At 41.4% G+C, this 23,361-nt stretch overlaps 1 protein-coding gene across 1 annotated transcript in view; it reads right to left on the bottom strand.

Moving 5' to 3' along the window:
* The window catches only part of LOC133633785 (voltage-dependent calcium channel gamma-2 subunit-like), a 111,075-nt gene that overhangs the window by 65,336 nt on the left and 22,378 nt on the right, over window positions 1–23,361 (bottom strand). The gene's annotated exons all lie outside the window — the stretch shown is intronic.

Genomic DNA, 23,361 nt, shown 5'->3' with positions numbered 1-23,361 from the left:
GTTAGCCTATAAACATTACCGTGTGAACATTAGCATGTAAACATTGGCATGTAAACATTAGCATGTAAACGTTAGCCTACAAACATTAGCATGTAAACATTAGCATGTAAACATTAGCATGTAAACGTTAGCATGTAAACATTAGCATGTAAACATTAGCCTGTAAACGTTAACCTGTAGACAGAGCATGTAAACATTAGCATTTAAATGTTAGCATGTAAACATTAGCATGTAAACATTGGCATGTAAACATTAGCATGTAAACGTTAGCATGTAAACATTAGCATGTAAACCTTAGCCTATAAACATTGGCATGTAAACATTAGCATGTAAACATTAGCCTATAAACATTACCGTGTAAACATTAGCATGTAAACATTAGCCTATAAACATTACTGTGTAAACATTAGCATGTAAACGTTAGCCTATAAACATTAGCATGTAAACGTTAGCCTATAAACATTATCTTGTAAACATTACTGTGTAAACATTAGCATGTAAACGTTAGCCTATAAACATTAGCATGTAAACGTTAGCCTATAAACATTATCTCGTAAACATTAGCATGTAAACATTAGCATGTAAACGTTAGCCTATAAACATTGGCATTTTACAGGCTAATGTTTCTAAGCTAATGCGTACAGGCTAAAGTTTACAGGCTAATGTTTGCATGTTGATGTTTTCAGGCTAATGTTTACAGGCTAATGTTTGTAAGCTCATGATTACATGCTAATGTTTACTTGCTTATTTTTACATGCTAATGTTTACAGGCTAAAGATTGCAGGCTAAAGTGTACTGGCTAACGTTTACAGGCTAATGTTTGTAGACTAATGATTACAGCTTGACGTTTACAGGCTAATGTTTGTAGACTAATGATTACAGCTTGACGTTTACAGGCTATAGTTTTCATGCTAATGTTTATAAGCTGATTATTACAAGTTAAAGGCCTACTGAAACCCACTACTACCGACCACGCAGTCTGATAGTTTATATATCAATGATGAAATCTTAACATTATAACACATGCCAATACGGCCGGGTTAACTTATAAAGTGACATTTTAAATTTGCCGCTAAACTTCCGGTTCGAAACGCCTCTGAGGATGACGTATGCGCGTGACGTAGCCCGACGAACACGGGTATGCCTTCCACATTGAAGCCGATATGAAAAAGCTCTGTTTTCATTTCATAATTCCACAGTATTCTGGACATCTGTGTTCGTGAATCTGTTTCAATCATGTTCATTGCATTATGGAGAAGGAAGCCAAGCAAGCAAAGAAGAAAGTTGTCGGTGCGAAATGGACGTATTTTTCGAACGTAGTCAGCCACAACAGTACACAGCCGGCGCTTCTTTGTTTACATTCCCGAAAGATGCAGTCAAGATGGAAGAACTCGGATAACAGAGACTCTAACCAGGAGGACTTTTGATTTGGATACACAGACGCCTGTAGAGAACTGGGACAACACAGACTCTTACCAGGATTACTTTGATTTGGATGACAAAGACGCAGACGTGCTACTGTGAGTATGCAGCTTTGGCTTTTTTTTGCGTATGTACGTAACTTTTTTAAAATATATAAGCTTTATGAACCTTGGGTTAGGTGAACGGTCTTTTGGGCTGAGTGATTGTGTGTGTTGATCATGTGTTTGAATTGTATTGGCGTGTTCTATGGAGCTAGGAGCTAGCAGAGGAGCTAGGAGCTAGCATAACACGTACCGTACCGTAAGTGCGCGTCACGTACGTAACTTTTTAAAAATATATAAGCTTTATGAACCTTGGGTTAGGTGAACGGTCTTTTGGGCTGAGTGATTGTGTGTGTTGATCGGGTGTTTGAATTGTATTGGCGTGTTCTATGGAGCTAGGAGCTAGCAGAGGAGCTAGGAGCTAGCATAACAAACACGCAGGTGTTATTATGCAGGATTAATTTGTGGCATATTAAATATAAGCCTGGTTGTGTTGTGGCTAATAGAGTATATATATGTCTTGTGTTTATTTACTGTTGTAGTCATTCCCAGCTGAATATCAGGTACCGTGAGTATGCAGCCTTGGCTGCTAAACATTCGATAACTTGACCGTATGTGCGCGTCACGTACGTAACTTTTTAAAAATATATAAGCTTTATGAACCTTGGGTTAGGTAAACGGTCTTTTGGGCTGAGTGATTGTGTGTGTTGATCAGGTGTTTGAATTGTATTGGCGTGTTCTATGGAGCTAGGAGCTAGCAGAGGAGCTAGGAGCTAGCATAACAAACACGCAGGTGTTTTTATGCAGGATTAATTTGTGGCATATTAAATATAAGCCTGGTTGTGTTGTGGCTAATAGAGTATATATATGTCTTGTGTTTATTTACTGTTGTAGTCATTCCCAGCTGAATATCAGGTCACCCCCGGCTCTCACAGCATCTTCCCTATCTGAATAGCTTCAACTCCCCACTAGTCCTTCACTTGCACTTTACTCATCCACAAATCTTTCATCCTCGCTCAAATTAATGGGGAAATTGTCGCTTTCTCGGTCCGAATCTCTCTCACTTCATGCGGCCATCATTGTAAACAATAGGGAACTTTGCGTATATGTTCAACTGACTACGTCACGCTACTTCCGGTAGGTGCAAGCCTTTTTTTTATCAGATACCAAAAGTTGCAATCTTTATCGTCGTTGTTCTATACTAAATCCTTTCAGCAAAAATATGGCAATATCGCGAAATGATCAAGTATGACACATAGAATAGATCTGCTATCCCCGTTTAATAAAAAAAATTCATTTCAGTAGGCCTTTAATGCTTACAGGCTAATGTTTATAAGCGATTTTTACAAGTTAATGCTTACAGGCTAATGTTTATAAGCTAATGTCGCTAAACACGCTACTTTTTACAGGTGCATGTTCACAGGTGTGTCAATTATGAGCCAATTAGCAATCTGCATGACGTACTGTGCTAACTCGACTCGATTTTGGACAAGCGTAAGAAGACGGATGGTTTAATTTCTTCCCTTTTACTTTGGTCTAAACTTTCTCCGACAGCTGCCCGTTTTATGGCGAGCATCACGGCCTCGCGTGAGCTTTAATGCGTACCTCGCTTTTATGTGGCGGCCGTATTTATGCCTTCAAAGCCTCTCAGCCACTAAACACGGCCATTAAAAGGCGCAGAGGGCACCTGTGAGGACGTTTAAAGTGCACATAAATGAGCGTCCCACGCTGACCTCGGACTCGTGGCGCCCCCTATGGGTCAGTACACACATGATCAGTGACTTATGGCGTCCCTGCGGAGACCGTCTACTTGATGGCGGCCGTGTTTTTCAACCAATCTTGATCACATTTGACACACCTGTGCTCGTCGGTCCCGTAAAGGTGTGTGCCGAATTTTGTGGCGATTCAGCAAAAAGGGGGGACGTGAGAGGCAGTTGCGTAAAAGCATATATCTGTGAGCAAGGGGGAGAAAGGGGGGCGTGAGAGGCAATGGTGTAATAGCATCTTTAGTTTTACGGAAAAAACTATCTTGACGCAGACAGATAATATAAATAAACAATAACTTTGGGGGGGGCGTGAAAAAAATCCTCTCTCATAGTAAAATGTAACTGAGCGAGGGGGGGCACTGTGAGGTGAGGCGTGAGAGGCAATGGCGTAATAGCATCTTAAGTGTTGGTAAAGAACTATCTTGACACGTACAGATAAACAAACTAAACATTAACTTTGGGGGGGCGTGAAAAAAATGGTCTCATAGTAAAATGTAACTGAGCAAGGGGGGGCACTGTGAGGTGAGGCGTGAGAGGCAATGGCATAATAGCATCTTAAGTGTTGGTAAAGAACTATCTTGACACGTACAGATAAACAAACTAAACATTAACTTTGGGGGGGCGTGAAAAAAATGGTCTCTCATAGTAAAATGTAACTGAGCAAGGGGGGGCACTGTGAGGTGTCGGGGGGAAAAGGGGCGTGAGAGGCAATGGTGTAATAGCATCTTTAGTTTTACGGAAAAAACTATCTTGACACAGACAGATAATATAAATAAACATTAACTTTGGGGGGGCGTGAAAAAAATCCTCTCTCATAGTAAAATGTAACTGAGCAAGGGGGGAGGCACTGTGAGGTGGAGGCGTGAGAGGCATTGGCGTAATAGCATCTTTAGTGTTCGTAAAGAACATTCTTGACACGTACAGATAAACAAACTAAACATTAACTTTGGGGGGGGCGTGAAAAAAATGGTCTCTCATAGTAAAATGTAACTGAGCAAGGGGTGGCACTGTGAGGTGTCGGGGGGAGGGGCGTGAGAGGCAATGGTGTAATAGCATCTTTAGTTTTACGGAAAAAACTATCTTGACACAGACAGATAATATAAATAAACATTAACTTTGGGGGGGGGGCGCGAAAAAAATCCTCTCTCATAGTAAAATGTAACTGAGCAAGGGGGGGCACTGTGAGGTGGAGGCGTGAGAGGCAATGGCGTAGTAGCATCTTAAGTGTTGGTAAAGAACTATCTTGACACGTACAGATAAACAAACTAAACATTAACTTTGGGGGGGCGTGAAAAAAATGGTCTCATAGTAAAATGTAACTGAGCAAGGGGGGGGGGCTGTGAGGTGTCGGGGGGGGGAAAAGGGGCGTGAGAGGCAATGGTGTAATAGCATCTTTAGTTTTACGGAAAAAACTATCTTGACACAGACAGATAATATAAATAAACATTAACTTTGGGGGGGGCGTGAAAAAAATGGTCTCTCATAGTAAAATGTAACTGAGCAAGGGGGGGCACTGTGAGGTGGAGGCGTGAGAGGCAATGGCGTAATAGCATCTTAAGTGTTGGTAAAGAACTATCTTGACACGTACAGATAAACAAACTAAACATTAACTTTGGGGGGGGGGGTGAAAAAAATGGTCTCTCATAGTAAAATGTAACTGAGCAAGGGGTGGCACTGTGAGGTGTCGGGGGGGAAAAGGGGCGGGAGAGGCAACGGTGTAATAGCATCTTTAGTTTTACGGAAAAAACTATCTTGACACAGACAGATAATATAAATAAACATTAACTTTGGGGGGCCGTGAAAAAAATCCTCTCTCATAGTAAAATGTAACTGAGCAAGGGGGGGGGCACTGTGAGGTGGAGGCGTGAGAGGCAATGGCGTAATAGCATCTTTAGTGTTCGTAAAAAACTATCTTGACACGTACAGATAAACAAACTAAACATTAACTTTGGGGGGGGCGTGAAAAAAATGGTCTCTCATAGTAAAATGTAACTGAGCAAGGGGGGGCATTGTGAGGTGGAGGGGGGAAGGAGGCGTGAGAGGCAATGGTGTAATAGCATCTTTAGTTTTACGGAAAAAACTATCTTGACACAGACAGATAATATAAATAAACATTAACTTTGGGGGGGGGGCGTGAAAAAAATACTCTCTCATAGTAAAATGTAACTGAGCAAGGGGGGGGGCACTGTGAGGTGGAGGCGTGAGAGGCAATGGCGTAATAGCATCTTAAGTGTTGGTAAAGAACTATCTTGACACGTACAGATAAACAAACTAAACATTAACTTTGGGAGGGGCGTGAAAAAAATGGTCTCTCATAGTAAAATGTAACTGAGCAAGGGGGGGCACTGTGAGGTGGAGGGGGGAAGGAGGCGTGAGAGGCAATGGTGTAATAGCATCTTTAGTTTTACGGAAAAAACTATCTTGACACAGACAGATAATATAAATAAACATTAACTTTGGGGGGCCGTGAAAAAAATCCTCTCTCATAGTAAAATGTAACTGAGCAAGGGGGGGCACTGTGAGGTGGAGGCGTGAGAGGCAATGGCGTAATAGCATCTTAAGTGTTGGTAAAGAACTATCTTGACACGTACAGATAAACAAACTAAACATTAACTTTGGGGGGGCGTGAAAAAAATGGTCTCTCATAGTAAAATGTAACTGAGCAAGGGGGGGCACTGTGAGGTGTCGGGGGGGAAAAGGGGCGTGAGAGGCAATGGTGTAATAGCATCTTTAGTTTTACGGAAAAAACTATCTTGACACAGACAGATAATATAAATAAACATTAACTTTGGGGGGGGGCGTGAAAAAAATCCTCTCTCATAGTAAAATGTAACTGAGCAAGGGGGGAGGCACTGTGAGGTGGAGGCGTGAGAGGCAATGGCGTAATAGCATCTTTAGTGTTCGTGTCAAGACTGGGTCTTTGGCGTGGTTTGCTCTCCGTGGTGCAAAAGAAATGGAACGGACGTGGCGTGCAGGTAAAGACATATTTAATTATTACTATAAACTCAAACAAAAGGTACAAACAAAAGGCGCTCACAGAGGAGGTAACAAACTTGGCTATGACAAAACAAAAGGCGCGCACAATGGCGGAGAACTATGAACATTAAACAAACAAAACTTACGTGACAAGAGATGAAACAAGAACTAACGTGACAAGGAACTGTGGACATGGCATGAATGGGTGATGTCGCCAGGATGAACAACAGAAACAGAAAAGCCTATATAGTGACATGATAAGTGAAAACAGGTGCGTGACTAACTGTGAACAGGTGCATGACATGACTGTGAAAACGTGAGACAGGTGTGTGTGAGTCCAAACGTGGAACAGGTGAAACTAATGGTTGCTATGGTGACAAACAAAACCAGGAAGTGAAACCAGGAACTAAGGAAGTGTCCAAAAAACAAAACAGCACATGGCCAAACAAAAACATGAACACAGACATGACAGAACCCCCCCCTTACGGACAGATCCCAGATGTCCAAAAACAAAAAAACAGGGTCAAGAGTCATGGGAGGGGGGGAGGGGGACATGGCGGTGGATCGCCAGACCAGGTGTCCCCGAATCCACCGGGGCAGAGTCAGGTGGCGACGGCGGGTAGACCGCCGCTGAACCTGACGAGGTGGGCGACCTGGGAATGGCCACATTCGTGGCAGACGAGGAGGTCGGCGCACCTGGCGTGGCAGACGCCCATGGAATGGCCACATCCTTGGCCGACGAGGAGGTGGGCGCGTTGTCGTGGCAGGCGGCGAAGCTTGGCGTGGTGCGTCAGGCGGCGAAGCTTGGCGTGGCGGGTCTTGACGAGGGTCTTGGTCTTGGCGTGGGTCTTGGTCTTGGTCTTGGCGAGGGTCTGGGTCTTGGTCTTGGACTTGGTCTTGGACTTGGCGTGGTTGGTCTTGGTCTTGGACTTGGCGTGGTTGGTCTTGGTCTTGGACTTGGCGTAGTTGGTCTTGGACTTGGCGTAGTTGGTCTTGGTGTGGCGGTGCTTGGACTTGGTCTTGGTTTGGGTCACTTGGCGGGTCTTGGTCACTTGGCGGTTCTTGGTCTTGGTCACTTGGCGGTTCTTGGTCACTTGGCGGTTCTTGGTCACTTGGCGGTTCTTGGTCTTGGTCACTTGGCGGTTCTTGGTCTTGGTCACTTGGCGGGTCTTGGTCACTTGGCGGTTCTTGGTCTTGGTCACTTGGCGGGTCTTGGTCTTGGCTTTGGTCTTGGCGTGGGACAGCCACGGGCGGCACTTGGCGGCGTGGGGCAGCCACGGGCGGCACTTGGCGGCGTGGGGCAGCCACGGGCGGCACTTGGCGGCGTGGGGCAGCCACGGGCGGCACTTGGCGGCGTGGGGCAGCCACGGGCGGCACTTGGCGGCGTGGGGCAGCCACGGGCGGCACTTGGCGGCGTGGGGCTACGACTGGCGGCACTTGGCGGCGTGGGGCTGCGACTGGCGGCACTTGGCGTCGTGAAGCTGCGACTGGCGGCGCTTGGCGTGGAGCAGGTACTGGTGGCGCTTGGCGTGGAGCAGGTACTGGTGGCGCTTGGCGTGGAGCAGGTACTGGTGAAGTGAAGTGAAGTGAATTACATTTATATAGCGCTTTTTCTCAAGTGACTCAAAGCGCTTTACATTGCGAACCCAATATCTAAGTTACATTTAAACCAGTGTGGGTGGCACTGGGAGCAGGTGGGTAACGTGTCTTGCCCAAGGACACAACGGCAGTGACTAGGATGGCGGAAGCGGGGATCGAACCTGCAACCCTCAAGTTGCTGGCACGGCCGCTCTACCAACCGAGCTATACCGCCCCTGGTGGCGCTTGGCGTGGAGCAGGTACTGGTGGCGCTTGGCGTGGAGCAGGTACTGGTGGCGCTTGGCGTGGAACAGGTACTGGTGGCGCTTGGCGTGGAGCAGGTACTGGTGGCGCTTTGTGTGGAGCAGGTACTGGTGGCGCTTGGCGTGGAGCAGGTACTGGTGGCGCTTTGTGTGGAGCAGGTACTGGTGGCGCTTGGCGTGGAGCAGGTACTGGTGGCGCTTGGCGTGGAGCAGGTACTGGTGGCGCTTGGCGTGGAGCAGGTACTGGTGGCGCTTGGCGTGGAGCAGGTACTGGTGGCGCTTGGCGTGGAGCAGGTATTGGTGGCGCTTGGCGTGGAGCAGGTACTGGTGGCGCTTGGCGTGGAGCAGGTACTGGTGGCGCTTGGCGTGGAGCAGGTACTGGTGGCGCTTGGCGTGGAGCAGGTACTGGTGGCGCTTGGCGTGGAGCTGGGCGTGGAGCAGGTGGATCTTGGCATGGTCGAAAAACTGGTGGTGGCGGCCGTGCTGGTGGCTGTGGCTTGGCAGGTCGAAAGACAGGTGGTGGGGGTCGTGCTGGTGGCTGTGGCTTGGTAGGTCGAAAGACAGGTGGTGGGGGGTCGTGCTGGAGGCTGTGTCTTGGCGTGACGAAAGACTGGTGGTGGGGGTCGTGCTGGTGGCTGTGGCTTGGCAGGTCGAAAGACAGGTGGTTGTGGTCGTGCTGGAGGCTGTGGCTTGGCGTGACGATGCTGAGCCACCCCACCTGAACAATTCCCAGCCCTAGCCCCCCCCTCAAGGAGCGGATACCAGACGCGCTCCCCGCGGTCTGGAACCGTCTTTTGGGGTGGGCGGAGGGGGTTCAGGAGGAGGGCAGAATCCTCCCCTCTAAATTGTCCAAAATGTCTTTCTTTCCCCCCCACCTGGGCTTTTGTGGGTGAAAAAAAAAATTTCTGACTTGGGCGTGGCATGAGTCCTGGGGGGCGGGGCATGGAATTTGGGTGGCTTGGATTGAACCGGTAAAGAATTTGGGAAAACAATCTCCAGGTCTGTGGAGTGCTCCTTGAGCTGCCAGGCTGGCTGATTTCCATTTCCGCCCGGAGGGGGAGGAGCCTGCAGGAGCGCAGCGTGCTGTCCGCTCACCTTCCCTGACATCCTCGGTCTGGAGCGCCGCTTCCGGGACAGGGATGACGTGCCAACGTCCCCGGGCCAAAGGGAGCTGATCGGCACCAGTTTGCCGGTCGGACCCCACATGAGATCCCTGCGCTCCATGGGGGGAATGGCGGAGTGTCTCTTCCTCCATCGCGCGGAGGACCTCCCACGTTGCCTCGTCAAAATTGTCCAAATTTTTTGCGGGAGAGCTCTTATGCTGGCGACATCTGTCACGACTGGGTCTTTGGCGTGGTTTGCTCTCCCGTGGTGCAAAAGAATTGGACCATACGTGGCGTGAAGGTGAGGACATGTTTAATATTTTAACTCAAACAAAAAGGTACAAACAAAAGGCGCTCACAGCGGAGGTAAAAAACTTGACTAGAAAACAAAAGGCGCGCACAATGGCGGAGAACTATGAACATTAAACAAACAAAAACTTACGTGACAAGGAACTGTGAACATGGCATGAATGTGTGATGTCGCCAGGACGAACAACAGAAACAGAAAAGCCTATATAGTGACATGATAAGTGAAAACAGGTGCGTGACTAACTGTGAACAGGTGCATGACATGACTGTGAAAACGTGAGACAGGTGTGTGTGAGTCCAAACGTGGAACAGGTGAAACTAATGGTTGCTATGGTGACAAACAAAACCAGGAAGTGAAACCAGGAACTAAGGAAGTGTCCAAAAAACAAAACAGCACATGGCCAAACAAAAACATGAACACAGACATGACAGTTCGTAAAGAACATTCTTGACACGTACAGATAAACAAACTAAACATTAACTTTGGGGGGGGCGTGAAAAAAATGGTCTCTCATAGTAAAATGTAACTGAGCAAGGGGTGGCACTGTGAGGTGTCGGGGGGGGGGGGGCGTGAGAGGCAATGGTGTAATAGCATCTTTAGTTTTACGGAAAAAACTATCTTGACACAGACAGATAATATAAATAAACATTAACTTTGGGGGGGGCGCGAAAAAAATCCTCTCTCATAGTAAAATGTAACTGAGCAAGGGGGGGCACTGTGAGGTGGAGGCGTGAGAGGCAATGGCGTAGTAGCATCTTAAGTGTTGGTAAAGAACTATCTTGACACGTACAGATAAACAAACTAAACATTAACTTTGGGGGGGCGTGAAAAAAATGGTCTCATAGTAAAATGTAACTGAGCAAGGGGGGGGGCTGTGAGGTGTCGGGGGGGGGAAAAGGGGCGTGAGAGGCAATGGTGTAATAGCATCTTTAGTTTTACGGAAAAAACTATCTTGACACAGACAGATAATATAAATAAACATTAACTTTGGGGGGGCGTGAAAAAAATGGTCTCTCATAGTAAAATGTAACTGAGCAAGGGGGGGCACTGTGAGGTGGAGGCGTGAGAGGCAATGGCGTAATAGCATCTTAAGTGTTGGTAAAGAACTATCTTGACACGTACAGATAAACAAACTAAACATTAACTTTGGGGGGGGGGGGTGAAAAAAATGGTCTCTCATAGTAAAATGTAACTGAGCAAGGGGTGGCACTGTGAGGTGTCGGGGGGGAAAAGGGGCATGAGAGGCAATGTTGTAATAGCATCTTTAGTTTTACGGAAAAAACTATCTTGACACAGACAGATAATATAAATAAACATTAACTTTGGGGGGGGGCGTGAAAAAAATCCTCTCATAGTAAAATGTAACTGAGCAAGGGGGGGCACTGTGAGGTGGAGGGGGGAAGGAGGCGTGAGAGGCAATGGTGTAATAGCATCTTTAGTTTTACGGAAAAAACTATCTTGACACAGACAGATAATATAAATAAACATTAACTTTGGGGGGCCGTGAAAAAAATCCTCTCTCATAGTAAAATGTAACTGAGCAAGGGGGGGGCACTGTGAGGTGGAGGCGTGAGAGGCAATGGCGTAATAGCATCTTTAGTGTTCGTAAAAAACTATCTTGACACGTACAGATAAACAAACTAAACATTAACTTTGGGGGGGCGTGAAAAAAATGGTCTCTCATAGTAAAATGTAACTGAGCAAGGGGGGGGAATTGTGAGGTGGAGGGGGGAAGGAGGCGTGAGAGGCAATGGTGTAATAGCATCTTTAGTTTTACGGAAAAAACTATCTTGACACAGACAGATAATATAAATAAACATTAACTTTGGGGGGGGGCGTGAAAAAAATACTCTCTCATAGTAAAATGTAACTGAGCAAGGGGGGGGGGGCACTGTGAGGTGGAGGCGTGAGAGGCAATGGTGTAATAGCATCTTAAGTGTTGGTAAAGAACTATCTTGACACGTACAGATAAACAAACTAAACATTAACTTTGGGAGGGGCGTGAAAAAAATGGTCTCTCATAGTAAAATGTAACTGAGCAAGGGGGGGCACTGTGAGGTGGAGGGGGGAAGGAGGCGTGAGAGGCAATGGCGTAATAGCATCTTTAGTGTTCGTAAAGAACTATCTTGACACGTACAGATAAACAAACTAAACATTAACTTTGGGGGGGGGCGTGGAAAAAAATGGTCTCTCATAGTAAAATGTAACTGAGCAAGGGGGGGGCCCTGTGAGGTGTCGGGGGGGGGGGGGGGAGGGGCGTGAGAGGCAATGGTGTAATAGCATCTTTAGTTTTACGGAAAAAACTATCTAGACACAGACAGATAAAATAAATAAACATTAACTTTGGGGGGGCGTGAAAAAAATCCTCTCTCATAGTAAAATGTAACTGAGCAAGGGGGGGCACTGTGAGGTGGAGGCGTGAGAGGCAATGGCGTAATAGCATCTTAAGTGTTGGTAAAGAACTATCTTGACACGTATAGATTAAAAAAAAATAATTTGGGGGGGCGTGAAGAGAAATCACTCTCCGAATAAATAGAACAGCAATCAGTCAAAAATGACGTATGAATTGAATTTTACTGAATTTTCTTTTATGCATAATATTTGTTAAATAATCCAAATATGTGCATGCGTAATTAATAAATAATTTGTATTTTAAACATTTGCATCATAGTCTATTTCAATTATGTACAAATATTCCTGTGGCACTTGTTGGGACCTCGGCTACTCGATGCAGTTCCTTGACTCGCTGAGTTACGACCACGTTATGGTACGGCCACGTTATGGTACGACCACGTTATGGTACGGCCACGTTATGGTACGGCACGTTCCGTAACGCCGCTGGAGAAACGCCACGTCAGAGAACAGCATCGGGGGGGGGGGGGGGTCACAGCATGAATTGAGGCAAAACACATCAAACTATAAATAACTGCCTTATTTACAGTTACACTCACTGCCTTGCTTCCTTTCCCTCTGCTCTATCCTTCCTCCCTTGCCTCCTTTGTCCTAACTGACGCTCTCATCCCGCAGTACCCGCCTCGGTCCTCGGGTGGGGGGGCGCTCGCGAGTCAAGGGGCCCGTCGTGGGACGACCACTAAAGCGCACCTTTAGGGACTTGACCAGCACAGGTGAGTCAAATGTCATCCAGGTGGGGTCATAAACAACATAAATGGTGCTTTCAGGGGCGTCTAATTATGGGAAATAATACAACTTTGACGACATCTGCATTACATGTACTTTGTAAACAAAAAGATAGAAGCGAGTACATTTTATGGTAAGAAAATGGCAGTTCGGTCACCTAAATGTTACTGTAAAAATAACATTTACAGCAATGCACTGTAAAAGCGACTGCGGATTTTACAGGTAACAAAAAAAAAAAAGGCAGCCCGATCGCCAGAATTTTACCGTAAAAACAAAAGTGGTACGGTTTTTCCATTTACAGTAAAGCACTGTAAAAACGGCCGTGGATTTTACGATAACAAAACCCCAAAACTGGTAGCTCAGTTGCCAGATATAACAGCGGTAGAGTTTGTCCATTTACAGTACAGCACTGTAAAAACAACATTGATTTTACGGTAAACAATCTACTGTAAACCAAAAGTGGTACCGTTTTTCCATTTACAGTAATGCACTGTAAAAACGACGGTAGATTTTCTGGTTTAAAAGAAAATGGCAGATCGATCGCCAGAATTTTACCGTAAAAACAAATGTGGTACCGTTTTTCCATTTACAGTAATGCACTGTAAATGCGACCGTAGATTTTACAGTAAAAAAAAATGGCAGCTCAGTCGACAGAATGTCACTGTAAAAATAGTAATGCGCTGTAAAAACGACGGTAGATTTTCCGGCTAAAAAATAAAATGGCAGTTCGATCGCCAGAATTTTACTGTAAAAACAAAAGTGGTACCGTTTTTTCCATTTACAGTAATGCATCGTAAATACGACACAGATTTTACGGTAAAAAAAAACTGGCAGCTCAGTCGCCAGAATTTTACCGTACAAACAAAAGTGGTACCGATTTTCCATTTACAGTAATGCGCTGTAAAAACGACGGTAGATTTTCTGGTTTAAAAAGAAAATGGCAGATCGATCGCCAGAATTTTACCGTAAAAACAAATGTGGTACCGTTTTTCCATTTACAGTAAAGCACTGTAAAAACTACATCGATTTGACAATTTAAAAAAAATGTAGCTCAGTCGCCAAATTATACCGTAAAAACTAAAATAGTACAGTTTTTCCATTTACAGTAAAGCACTGTAAAAATGACAGTAGATTTTACGATTAAAAAAAAACAAAAAACCGGCAGCTCAGTTGCCAGATATAACAGCGGTAGAGTTTGTCCATTTACAGTACTGCACTGTAAAAACAACATTGATTTTACGGTAAAAAAAAAATAAATCTCAGGCCAGTCGCCGGAAATCTACTATAAACCAAAAGTGGTACCGTTTTTCCATTTACAGTAATGCACTGTAAATGCGACCATAGATTTTACAGTAAAAAAAATGGCAGCTCAGTCGACAGAATGTCACTGTAAAAATAGTAATGCGCTGTAAAAATGACGGTAAATTTTCCGGCTAAAAAATAAAATGGCAGTTCGATCGCCAGAATTTTACTATAAAAACAAAAGTGGTACTGTTTTTTCCATTTACAGTAATGCATCGTAAATACGACAGATTTTACGGTAAAAAAAAACTGGCAGCTCAGTCGCCAGAATTTTACCGTACAAACAAAAGTGGTACCGATTTTCCATTTACAGTAATGCGCTGTAAAAACGACGGTAGATTTTCTGCTTTAAAAAGAAAATGGCAGATCGATCGCCAGAATTTTACCGTAAAAACAAATGTGGTACCGTTTTTCCATTTACAGTAAAGCACTGTAAAAACTACATCGATTTTACGATTAAAAAAAATCGGAGCTCAATCACCAAATTATACTGTAAAAACAAAAGTGGTATGGTTTTTCCATTTACAGTAAAGCACTGTAAAAACCACCGTGGATTTTACGGTAAAAACCACCCCCCAAAAAACTGGCAGCTCAGTTGCCAGAAAGTTACTTTCAAAATAACAGCGGTACAGTTTTTACATTTACAGTACTGCACTGTAAAAACAACATTGATTTTACGGTAAAAAATCTACTGTAAACCAAAAGTGGTATCGTTTTTCCATTTACAGTACTGCACTGTAAAAACAACATTGATTTTACGGTAAAAAATCTACTGTAAACCAAAAGTGGTATCGTTTTTCCATTTACAGTAATGCACTGTAAATGAGACCGTAGATTTTACAGTAAAAAAAATGGCAGCTCAGTTGACAGAATGTCACTGTAAAAATAGTAATGCGCTGTAAAAACGACGGTAAATTTTCCGGCTAAAAAAAAAATGGCAGTTCGATCGCCAGAATTTTACTATAAAAACAAAAGTGGTACTGTTTTTTCCATTTACAGTAATGCATCGTAAATACGACACAGATTTTACGGTAAAAAAAACCTGGCAGCTCAGTCTCCAGAATTTTACTGTACAAACAAAAGTGGTACCGATTTTCCATTTACAGTAATGCGCTGTAAAAACGACGGTAGATTTTCTGGTTTAAAAAGAAAATGGCAAATCGATCACCAGAATTTTACCGTAAAAACATATGTGGTACTGTTTTTCCATTTACAGTAAAGCCCTGTAAAAACTACATCGATTTTACGATAAAAAAAAATCGGAGCTCAATCACCAAATTATACCGTAAAAACAAAAGTGGTACGGTTTTTCCATTTACAGTAAATCACTGTAAAAACCACCGTGGATTTTACGGTAAAAAACACCCCCCCAAAAACTGGCAGCTCAATTGCCAGAAAGTTTCTTTCAAAATAACAGCGGTACAGTTTTTACATTTACAGTACTGCACTGTAAAAACAACATTGATTTTACGGTAAAAAATCTACTGTAAACCAAAAGTGGTACCGTTTTTCCATTTACAGTAATGCACTGTAAATGCGACCGTAGATTTTACAGTAAAAAAAATGGCAGCTCAGTCGACAGAATGTCACTGTAAAAATAGTAATGCACTGTAAAAACGACGGTAAATTTTCCGGCTAAAAAATAAAATGGCAGCTCGATCGCCAGAATTTTACTATAAAAACAAAAGTGGTACCGTTTTTTCCATTTACAGTAATGCACTGTAAATGCGACCGTAGATTTTACAGTAAAAAAAATGGCAGCTCAATCGACAGAATGTCACTGTAAAAATAGTAATGCGCTGTAAAAACGACGGTAAATTTTCCGGCTGAAAAATAAAATGGCAGCTCGATTGCCAGAATTTTACTATAAAAACAAAAGTGGTACCGTTTTTTCCATTTACAGTAATGCATCGTAAATACGACACAGATTTTACGGTAAAAAAAAACTGGCAGCTCAGTCGCCAGAATTTTACCGTACAAACAAAAGTGGTACCGATTTTCCATTTACAGTAATGCGCTGTAAAAACCACGGTAGATTTTCTGGTTTAAAAAGAAAATGGCAAATCGATCGCCAGAATTTTACCGTAAAAACAAATGTGGTACCGTTTTTCCATTTACAGTAAAGCACTGTAAAAACTACATCGATTTGACAATTTTAAAAAAAGGAAGCTCAGTCGCCAAATTATACCGTAAAAACTAAAATAGTACAGTTTTTCCATTTACAGTAAAGCACTGTAAAAATGACAGTAGATTTTACGATAAAAAAAAAACAAAAAACCGGCAGCTCAGTTGCCAGATATAACAGCGGTAGAGTTTGTCCATTTACAGTACTGCACTGTAAAAACAACATTGATTTTACGGTAAAAAAAAAAAAAATGTCAGGCCAGTCTCCGGAAATCTACTATAAACCAAAAGTGGTACTGTTTTTCCATTTACAGTAATGCACTGTAAATGCGACCATAGATTTTACAGTTAAAAAAAATGGCAGCTCAGTCGACAGAATGTCACTGTAAAAATAGTAATGCGCTGTAAAAATGACGGTAAATTTTCCGGCTAAAAAATAAAATGGCAGCTCGATCGCCAGAATTTTACTATAAAAACAAAAGTGGTACCGATTTTCCATTTACAGTAATGCGCTGTAAAAACGACGGTAGATTTTCTGGTTTAAAAAGAAAATGGCAGATCGATCGCCAGAATTTTACCGTAAAAACATATGTGGTACTGTTTTTCCATTTACAGTAATGCATCGTAAAAACTACATCGATTTTACGATTAAAAAAAATCGGAGCTCAATCACCAAATTATACCGTAAAAACAAAAGTGGTACGGTTTTTCCATTTACAGTAAAGCACTGATAAAACCACCGTGGATTTTACGGTAAAAACCACCCCCCCCAAAAACTGGCAGCTCAATTGCCAGAAAGTTACTTTCAAAATAACAGCTGTACAGTTTTTACATTTACAGTACTGCACTGTAAAAACAACATTGATTTTACGGTTTAAAAAATTTGGCAGCTCAGTCGCCAGAATGTTACTGTAAAAACAACAAGAGATACATTTACAGCAGTGCACTGTAAAAGCGACTGTTGATTTTCCAGTTTAAAACGAAAATGGCAGATCGATCGCCAGAATTTTACCGTAAAAACAAAAGTGGTACGGTTTTTCCATTTACAGTAAAGCACCGTAAAAACTAAATCGATTTTACCATTTTAAAAAAAAGGTCGCTCAGTCGCCAAATTATACCGTAAAAACTAAAGTGGTACAGTTTTTCCATTTACAGTAAAGCACTGTAAAAACCACAGTAGATTTTCCGGTTCAAAAAATAAAATGGCAGCCCGATCGCCAGAATTTTACTGTAAAAACAAAAGTGGTAGAGTTTTTCCAATTACAATAATGCACTGTAAAAGCGACCATAGATTTTACAATGAACAAAATGGCAGCTCGATCGCCAGATTTGACCATTTAAACAAAAGTCGTACGATTTTTCCATTTACAGTAAAGCACTGTAAAAACGACCATAGATTTAACGATAAAAAAAAAAATAAAAAAAACTGGTAGCTCCGTTGCCAGAAAGTTACTGTAAACCAAAAGTGGTAGAGTTTTACCATTTACAGTAATGCATTGTAAAAGCCACCATATATCTTACAGTTAAAAAAATGGCAGCTCAGTCGACAGAATGTCACTGTAAAAATAGTAATGCACTGTAAAAATGGCATAGATTTTACGGTAAAAAAAAATGGCATCGTGGTCGCCAGAATTTTACCGTACAAACAAAAGTGGTACCGTTTGTCCATTTACAGTAATGCACTGTAAAAACGACGGTAGATTTTCCGGCTAAAAAAAGAAGATGGCAGCTCGATCGCCAGAATTTTACCGTCGAAACGAAAGTGGTACGGTTTTTCTATTTACAGTAATGCACTTTAAAAACGACATAGATTTTACGGTAAAAAAAAAAAAGGCAGCTCAGTTGCCACAATGTTACTGTAAAAATAACAGCGGTACAGTTTTTACATTTACAGCAATGCACTGTAAAAACCACATAGATTTTACGGTATAAAAAAAATGGTAGCTCGATCGGCAAATAATACTGTAAAAACTAAACTGGTGCAGTTTTTCCATTTACAGTAATGCACTGTAAAAATGACATATTTTACGCTACAAAACTTGCACTTCCTCCGCCAGAAATTTACCGTAAAAAACCCCAGTGATACCATTTTGTGGTTTGCAGTAATTTGCTGTAAAACGTAAATTTTCACAGTATAAAAACTAATTACTGAGCTTCAACTTTTTTACTGTAAAATATACAGATTGCTAGTTATGGCGTCTGCTAGCATGTTTTGCAATGTTTTTTCACCACAGGGGGCGCCATTTAGAACGTGTGTGTTATACGTTGAAGTCGGTCACGTATATGTCGACAACCGTGTTTTCCTTGAGGCTAAAAAAGTGCGCGTTTAAGTTGGCGTCGACGTGCATGCTCTGCGCCTTTTGTCGACATAACGTGAGAGCCAAAGGAGTCAACTCTGCTTCATTGCGCACTTTTAACTTTTTAAAACTTTCACAATTCATGACATTTATAATGTTTTAATCTTCCTCTCTGTTTGTTTCCTGTGCTTTTTTGCTTTTATTTGTTACTTTTATATTTGAGATTACGTACAATTATTTATATATATATATATATATATATATATATATATATATATATATATATATATATATATATATATATATATATATATATATATATATATATATATGTGTATGTATATTTTAAAAGGGTAAAAAATTAAATAAATAAATAATAATAATAATAAATAAATAAATTTAAATATATATATATATATATTTTTAAATTTATTTATTTATTATAATTATTATTTATTTTTTACCCTTTTAAAATGTGTCTTGAAGTTTTTGACAATCACTATGTAATTAAAATGTATTTTGATTATTCACATACATACATACAGTATATATATTTATTTATGTATATATAAATATATATATATATATACATATATATATATATATATATATATTTTTATTTTTTTTTATTTTTTTTTTATCCTTTTAAAACGTGTCTTGAAGTTTTTGACAATCACTATGTAATTAAAATGTGTTTTGATTATTCATATACATATATATATATATATATATATATATATATATATATATATATATATATATATATATATATATATATATATATATATATATATATATATATATATATATATATATATATATATATATAATTTTATTTTTTATCCTTTTAAAACGTGTCTTGGAAGTTTTTGACAATCACTATGTAATTAAAATGTATTTTGATTATTCCACAACAAACACCGTGTACACACACTGACTTCCTGTTTAGTGCAAAGTAAGCTTGAAAAATAAAAGCATGACATTTTTTTTTATTTTATTTTTTTAGATTTTTAGCCACAGGAAGAAAGATGTTCGCGTTTACATGAACTTTATTGTCATTGTAGTAAAAACATAGTGAATAATAACTAATTAAGTGCAGCAGCTGTTAGATAAAAGTATAAAATTAGTATGAAATATGCAAAAATTAAGGAAAAACAATGTCAACAAACTTTTATCATTATGGTATCATAGTATCCTTTTTTCATCATGGTATCATGGTATCCTCTTATGTTGACAACCGCTTATGTTGACGTAAATCGCCGGTCAACACAAGCGGGTCACGGAATGTTAATATTCAGTGGAAAACAATTGGAAGGACGCAGGTTCGATGCCCCGATGTCACGTCGAGGCGCCCTCGAGCAAGCGAGTGAGCGAACCCCCACCCCCGCGCTGCGTCACCACCGATGACGCGCGTTCCCGTGGCCACGCATCGTGCACGAAGCGGCGCGGTGGCGTCACGGACGGCGTCCCCGGTTTGTTTTGGCTCACGGTGATTTGTGGGGCCATCGGCGCCGGTTGCTATGGACTTACGCGAGCCTTTGAAGAGCCGTTGCTATGCAGCGAGCGAGGCAGCGCAGGAGCCACAGGCCCATGCGGCGGATGAGTCATAGCCCCCCCCCACCCCCCACCACCCCCCTCCCTTCACTCACACTTGGACCCCACTACGTTCCTTACACACACACACACACACACACACACACACACACACACACTTGGTCATGTACACAAACAACGACGCATCCTCTGGTGGGCTGTCAAACATGGCTGACGGCACACACACACACACACACACACACACACACACACACACACACACACACGCACACACACACACACACCGTCATTAGGACGGGAAATATGAACGGCGTGGCCGCGATAAAAGCCGCCCCCCCGATTAATTCCCGCCATCAATCCGGCCGTAAGCGAGTCGATGGACAAATTAGGCGCCATTAAGATCAAATCAAGATGAGTGTGGATTCACGGTGTCATAAAAAGGCGGCGGGGTAAATGAGAGCGTAAACACGTTGTTGCGTAAACACGTTGTTGCGTTTGCACGCGCTCATTGGCGTCGGCGCTAACGACCTCGCCCGGAAGACAAAGTATATTCGGAAAAAATACATGATATTTACTAAACGTTAACGTCTTGCAATACCACCTTTTTTCTCTTTTTTTGCAATACCACTTGATGGCGGCCATGTTTTCCAACCCATCTTGCTCAAATTTGGCACACATGTGCTTGTCGGTCATCTTAAAGTGTGTGCCAAATTTCACGTAGATTGAACGCAACATCGTAAAGTTACAGTGATAGGCGTGACCCTTCCAATACTCATTTAAGAGCCTAGAGTATCAGCAAATGCATTATTGGTCAGCAGGATATTTTTTTTTGCAATACCACTTGATGGCGGCCATGTTTTCCAACCAATCTTGCTCAAATTTGGCACACACGTGCTTGTCGGTCATCTTAAAGTGTGTGCCCAATTTCACGGGGATTGAACGCAAAATCGTAAAGTTACAGTGATAGGCGTGACCCTTCCAATACTCTTTTAATAGCCTAGAGCAGGGGTCACCAACCTTTTTGAAAGCAAGAGCTACTTCTTGGGTACTGATTAATGCGAAGGGCTACCAGTTTGATACACACTTAAATAAATTGCCAAAAATAGCCAATTTGCTCAATTTACCTTTAACTCTATGTTATTATTAATAATTAATGATATTTACACTTAATTGAACGGTTTAAAAGAGGAGAAAACACAAAAAAAATGACAATTCAATTTTGAAACATAGTTTATCTTCAATTTCGACTCTTTAAAATTCAAAATTCAACCGAAAAAAAGAAGAGAAAAACTAGCTAATTCGAATATTTTTAAAAAAAAATAAAAAATAATTTATGGAACATCATTAGTAATTTTTCCTGATTAAGATTAATTTTAGAATTTGGATGACATGTTTTAAATAGGTTAAAATCCAATCTGCACTTTGTTAGAATATATAACAAATTGGACCAAGCTATATTTCTAACAAAGACAAATCATTATTTCTTCTAGATTTTCCAGGACAAAAATTTTAAAAGAAATTCAAAAGACTTTGAAATAAGATTTAAATTTGATTGTACAGATTTTCTAGATTTGCCAGAATAATTTTTTTGAATTTTATCCATAAGTTCGAAGAAATATTTCACAAATATTCTTCGTCGAAAAAACAGAACCTAAAATGAAAAATGTAATTGAATTTTATTTATTATTCTTTACAATAAAAACATTTTTTTTACTTGAACATTGATTTAAATGGTCAGGAAAGAAGAGGAAAGAATTTAAAAGGTAAAAAGGTATATGTGTTTAAAAATCCTAAAATCATTTCTAAGGTTGTATTTTGTCTCTAAAATTGTCTTTCTGTAAGTTAAAAGAAGCAAAGTAACAAAATTAATGAATTTATTTAAACAAAAGAAGACCAAGTCTTTAAAATATTTTCTTGGATTTTCAAATTCTATTTGAGTTTTGTCTCTCTTAGAACTAAAAATGTCGGGCAAAGCGAGACCAGCTTGTTAGTAGACAAATAAAATTTAAAAAATAGAGGCAGCTCACTGGTAAGTGCTGCTATTTGAGCTATTTTTAGAACAGGCCAGCGGGCTACTCATCTGGTCCTTACGGGCTACCTGGTGCCCGCGGGCACCGCGTTGGTGACCCCTGGCCTAGAGTATCAGCAAATGCATTATTGGTCAGCAGGATTTTTTTTTTTTTGCAATACCACTTGATACCATGTTTTCCAACCAATCTTGCTCAATTTTGGCACACATGTGATTGTCAGTCATCTGAACATGTGTGCCAAATTTCACGGAGATTGAGCGCAACATGGTAAAGTTACAGTCACGGGCGTCACTCTTCCAATACACATATCGGAGCCTAGAGTATCAGCAAATACAATATTGATCAGACCCGATTTCAGCATACATTTCTTTGGGTGAAATAACACTTAATGGCGGCCATGTTTTCCAACCAATCTTGCTCAAATTTGGCACACATGTGCTTGTCAGTCATCTTAAAGTGTGTGCCAAATTCCACGGAGATTGAACGCAACATCGTAAAGTTACAGTGATATGCGTGACCCTTCCAATACTCATGTCACAGCCTAGAATATTGGCCGATACATTACTGTTCAGACATGATATCAGCAGGAATTTATTTATTTATTTTTTGCAATACCACTTGATGGCGGCCATGTTTTCCAACCAATCTTGCTCAAATTTGGCACACATGTGCTTGTCAGTCATCTTAAAGTGTGTGCCAAATTTCACGGAGATTGAACGCAACATCGCAAAGTTAAAGTCACGGGTGTGACCCTTCCAATACTCATATCGGAGCCTAGAGTATCAGCCAATACAATATTGATCAGACACGATTTCAGCATACATTTTTTGGGGTGAAATAACACTTAATGGCGGCCATGTTTTCCAACCAATCTTGCTCAAATTTGGCACACATGTGCTTGTCAGTCATCTTAACAAGTGTGCCAAATTTCACGGAGATTGAACGCAACATCGTAAAGTTACAGTGATATGCGTGACCCTTCCAATACTCATGTCACAGCCTAGAATATTGGCCGATACATTACTGTTCAGACATGATATCAGCAGGAATTTATTTATTTATTTTTTGCAATACCACTTGATGGCGGCCATGTTTTTCAACCAATCTTGCTCAAATTTGGCACACATGTGCTTGTCAGTCATCTTAAAGTGTGTGCCAAATTCCACTGAGATTAAGCGCATATCAGAGCCGAGAGTACCGGCCGATAAAATATTGATCCGATACAATATCAGCAGGACTCACACATACTTTTATTATTTTGTAATGTGCAATGTTAAAATGTTTATTATTAACCGTCTGGGATGTACTTAAGCTGTTTTTAAGTTGAAGTGAAGTAGGTACTGTAGGTAATTGTTTATGGCAACACAGATTGGTAGGGATGTGAATCAATTCAATTCAGAATGTATTTAAAATTGGTATGAGCAAGAATTATTTTTCCGCACCCCAAACTTGTGGCC

This window comes from Entelurus aequoreus, linkage group LG18, assembly GCF_033978785.1.
Source record: "Entelurus aequoreus isolate RoL-2023_Sb linkage group LG18, RoL_Eaeq_v1.1, whole genome shotgun sequence".
Lineage (NCBI taxonomy): Eukaryota > Metazoa > Chordata > Actinopteri > Syngnathiformes > Syngnathidae > Entelurus > Entelurus aequoreus.
This window is presented reverse-complemented; position numbering and strand designations above follow the sequence as displayed.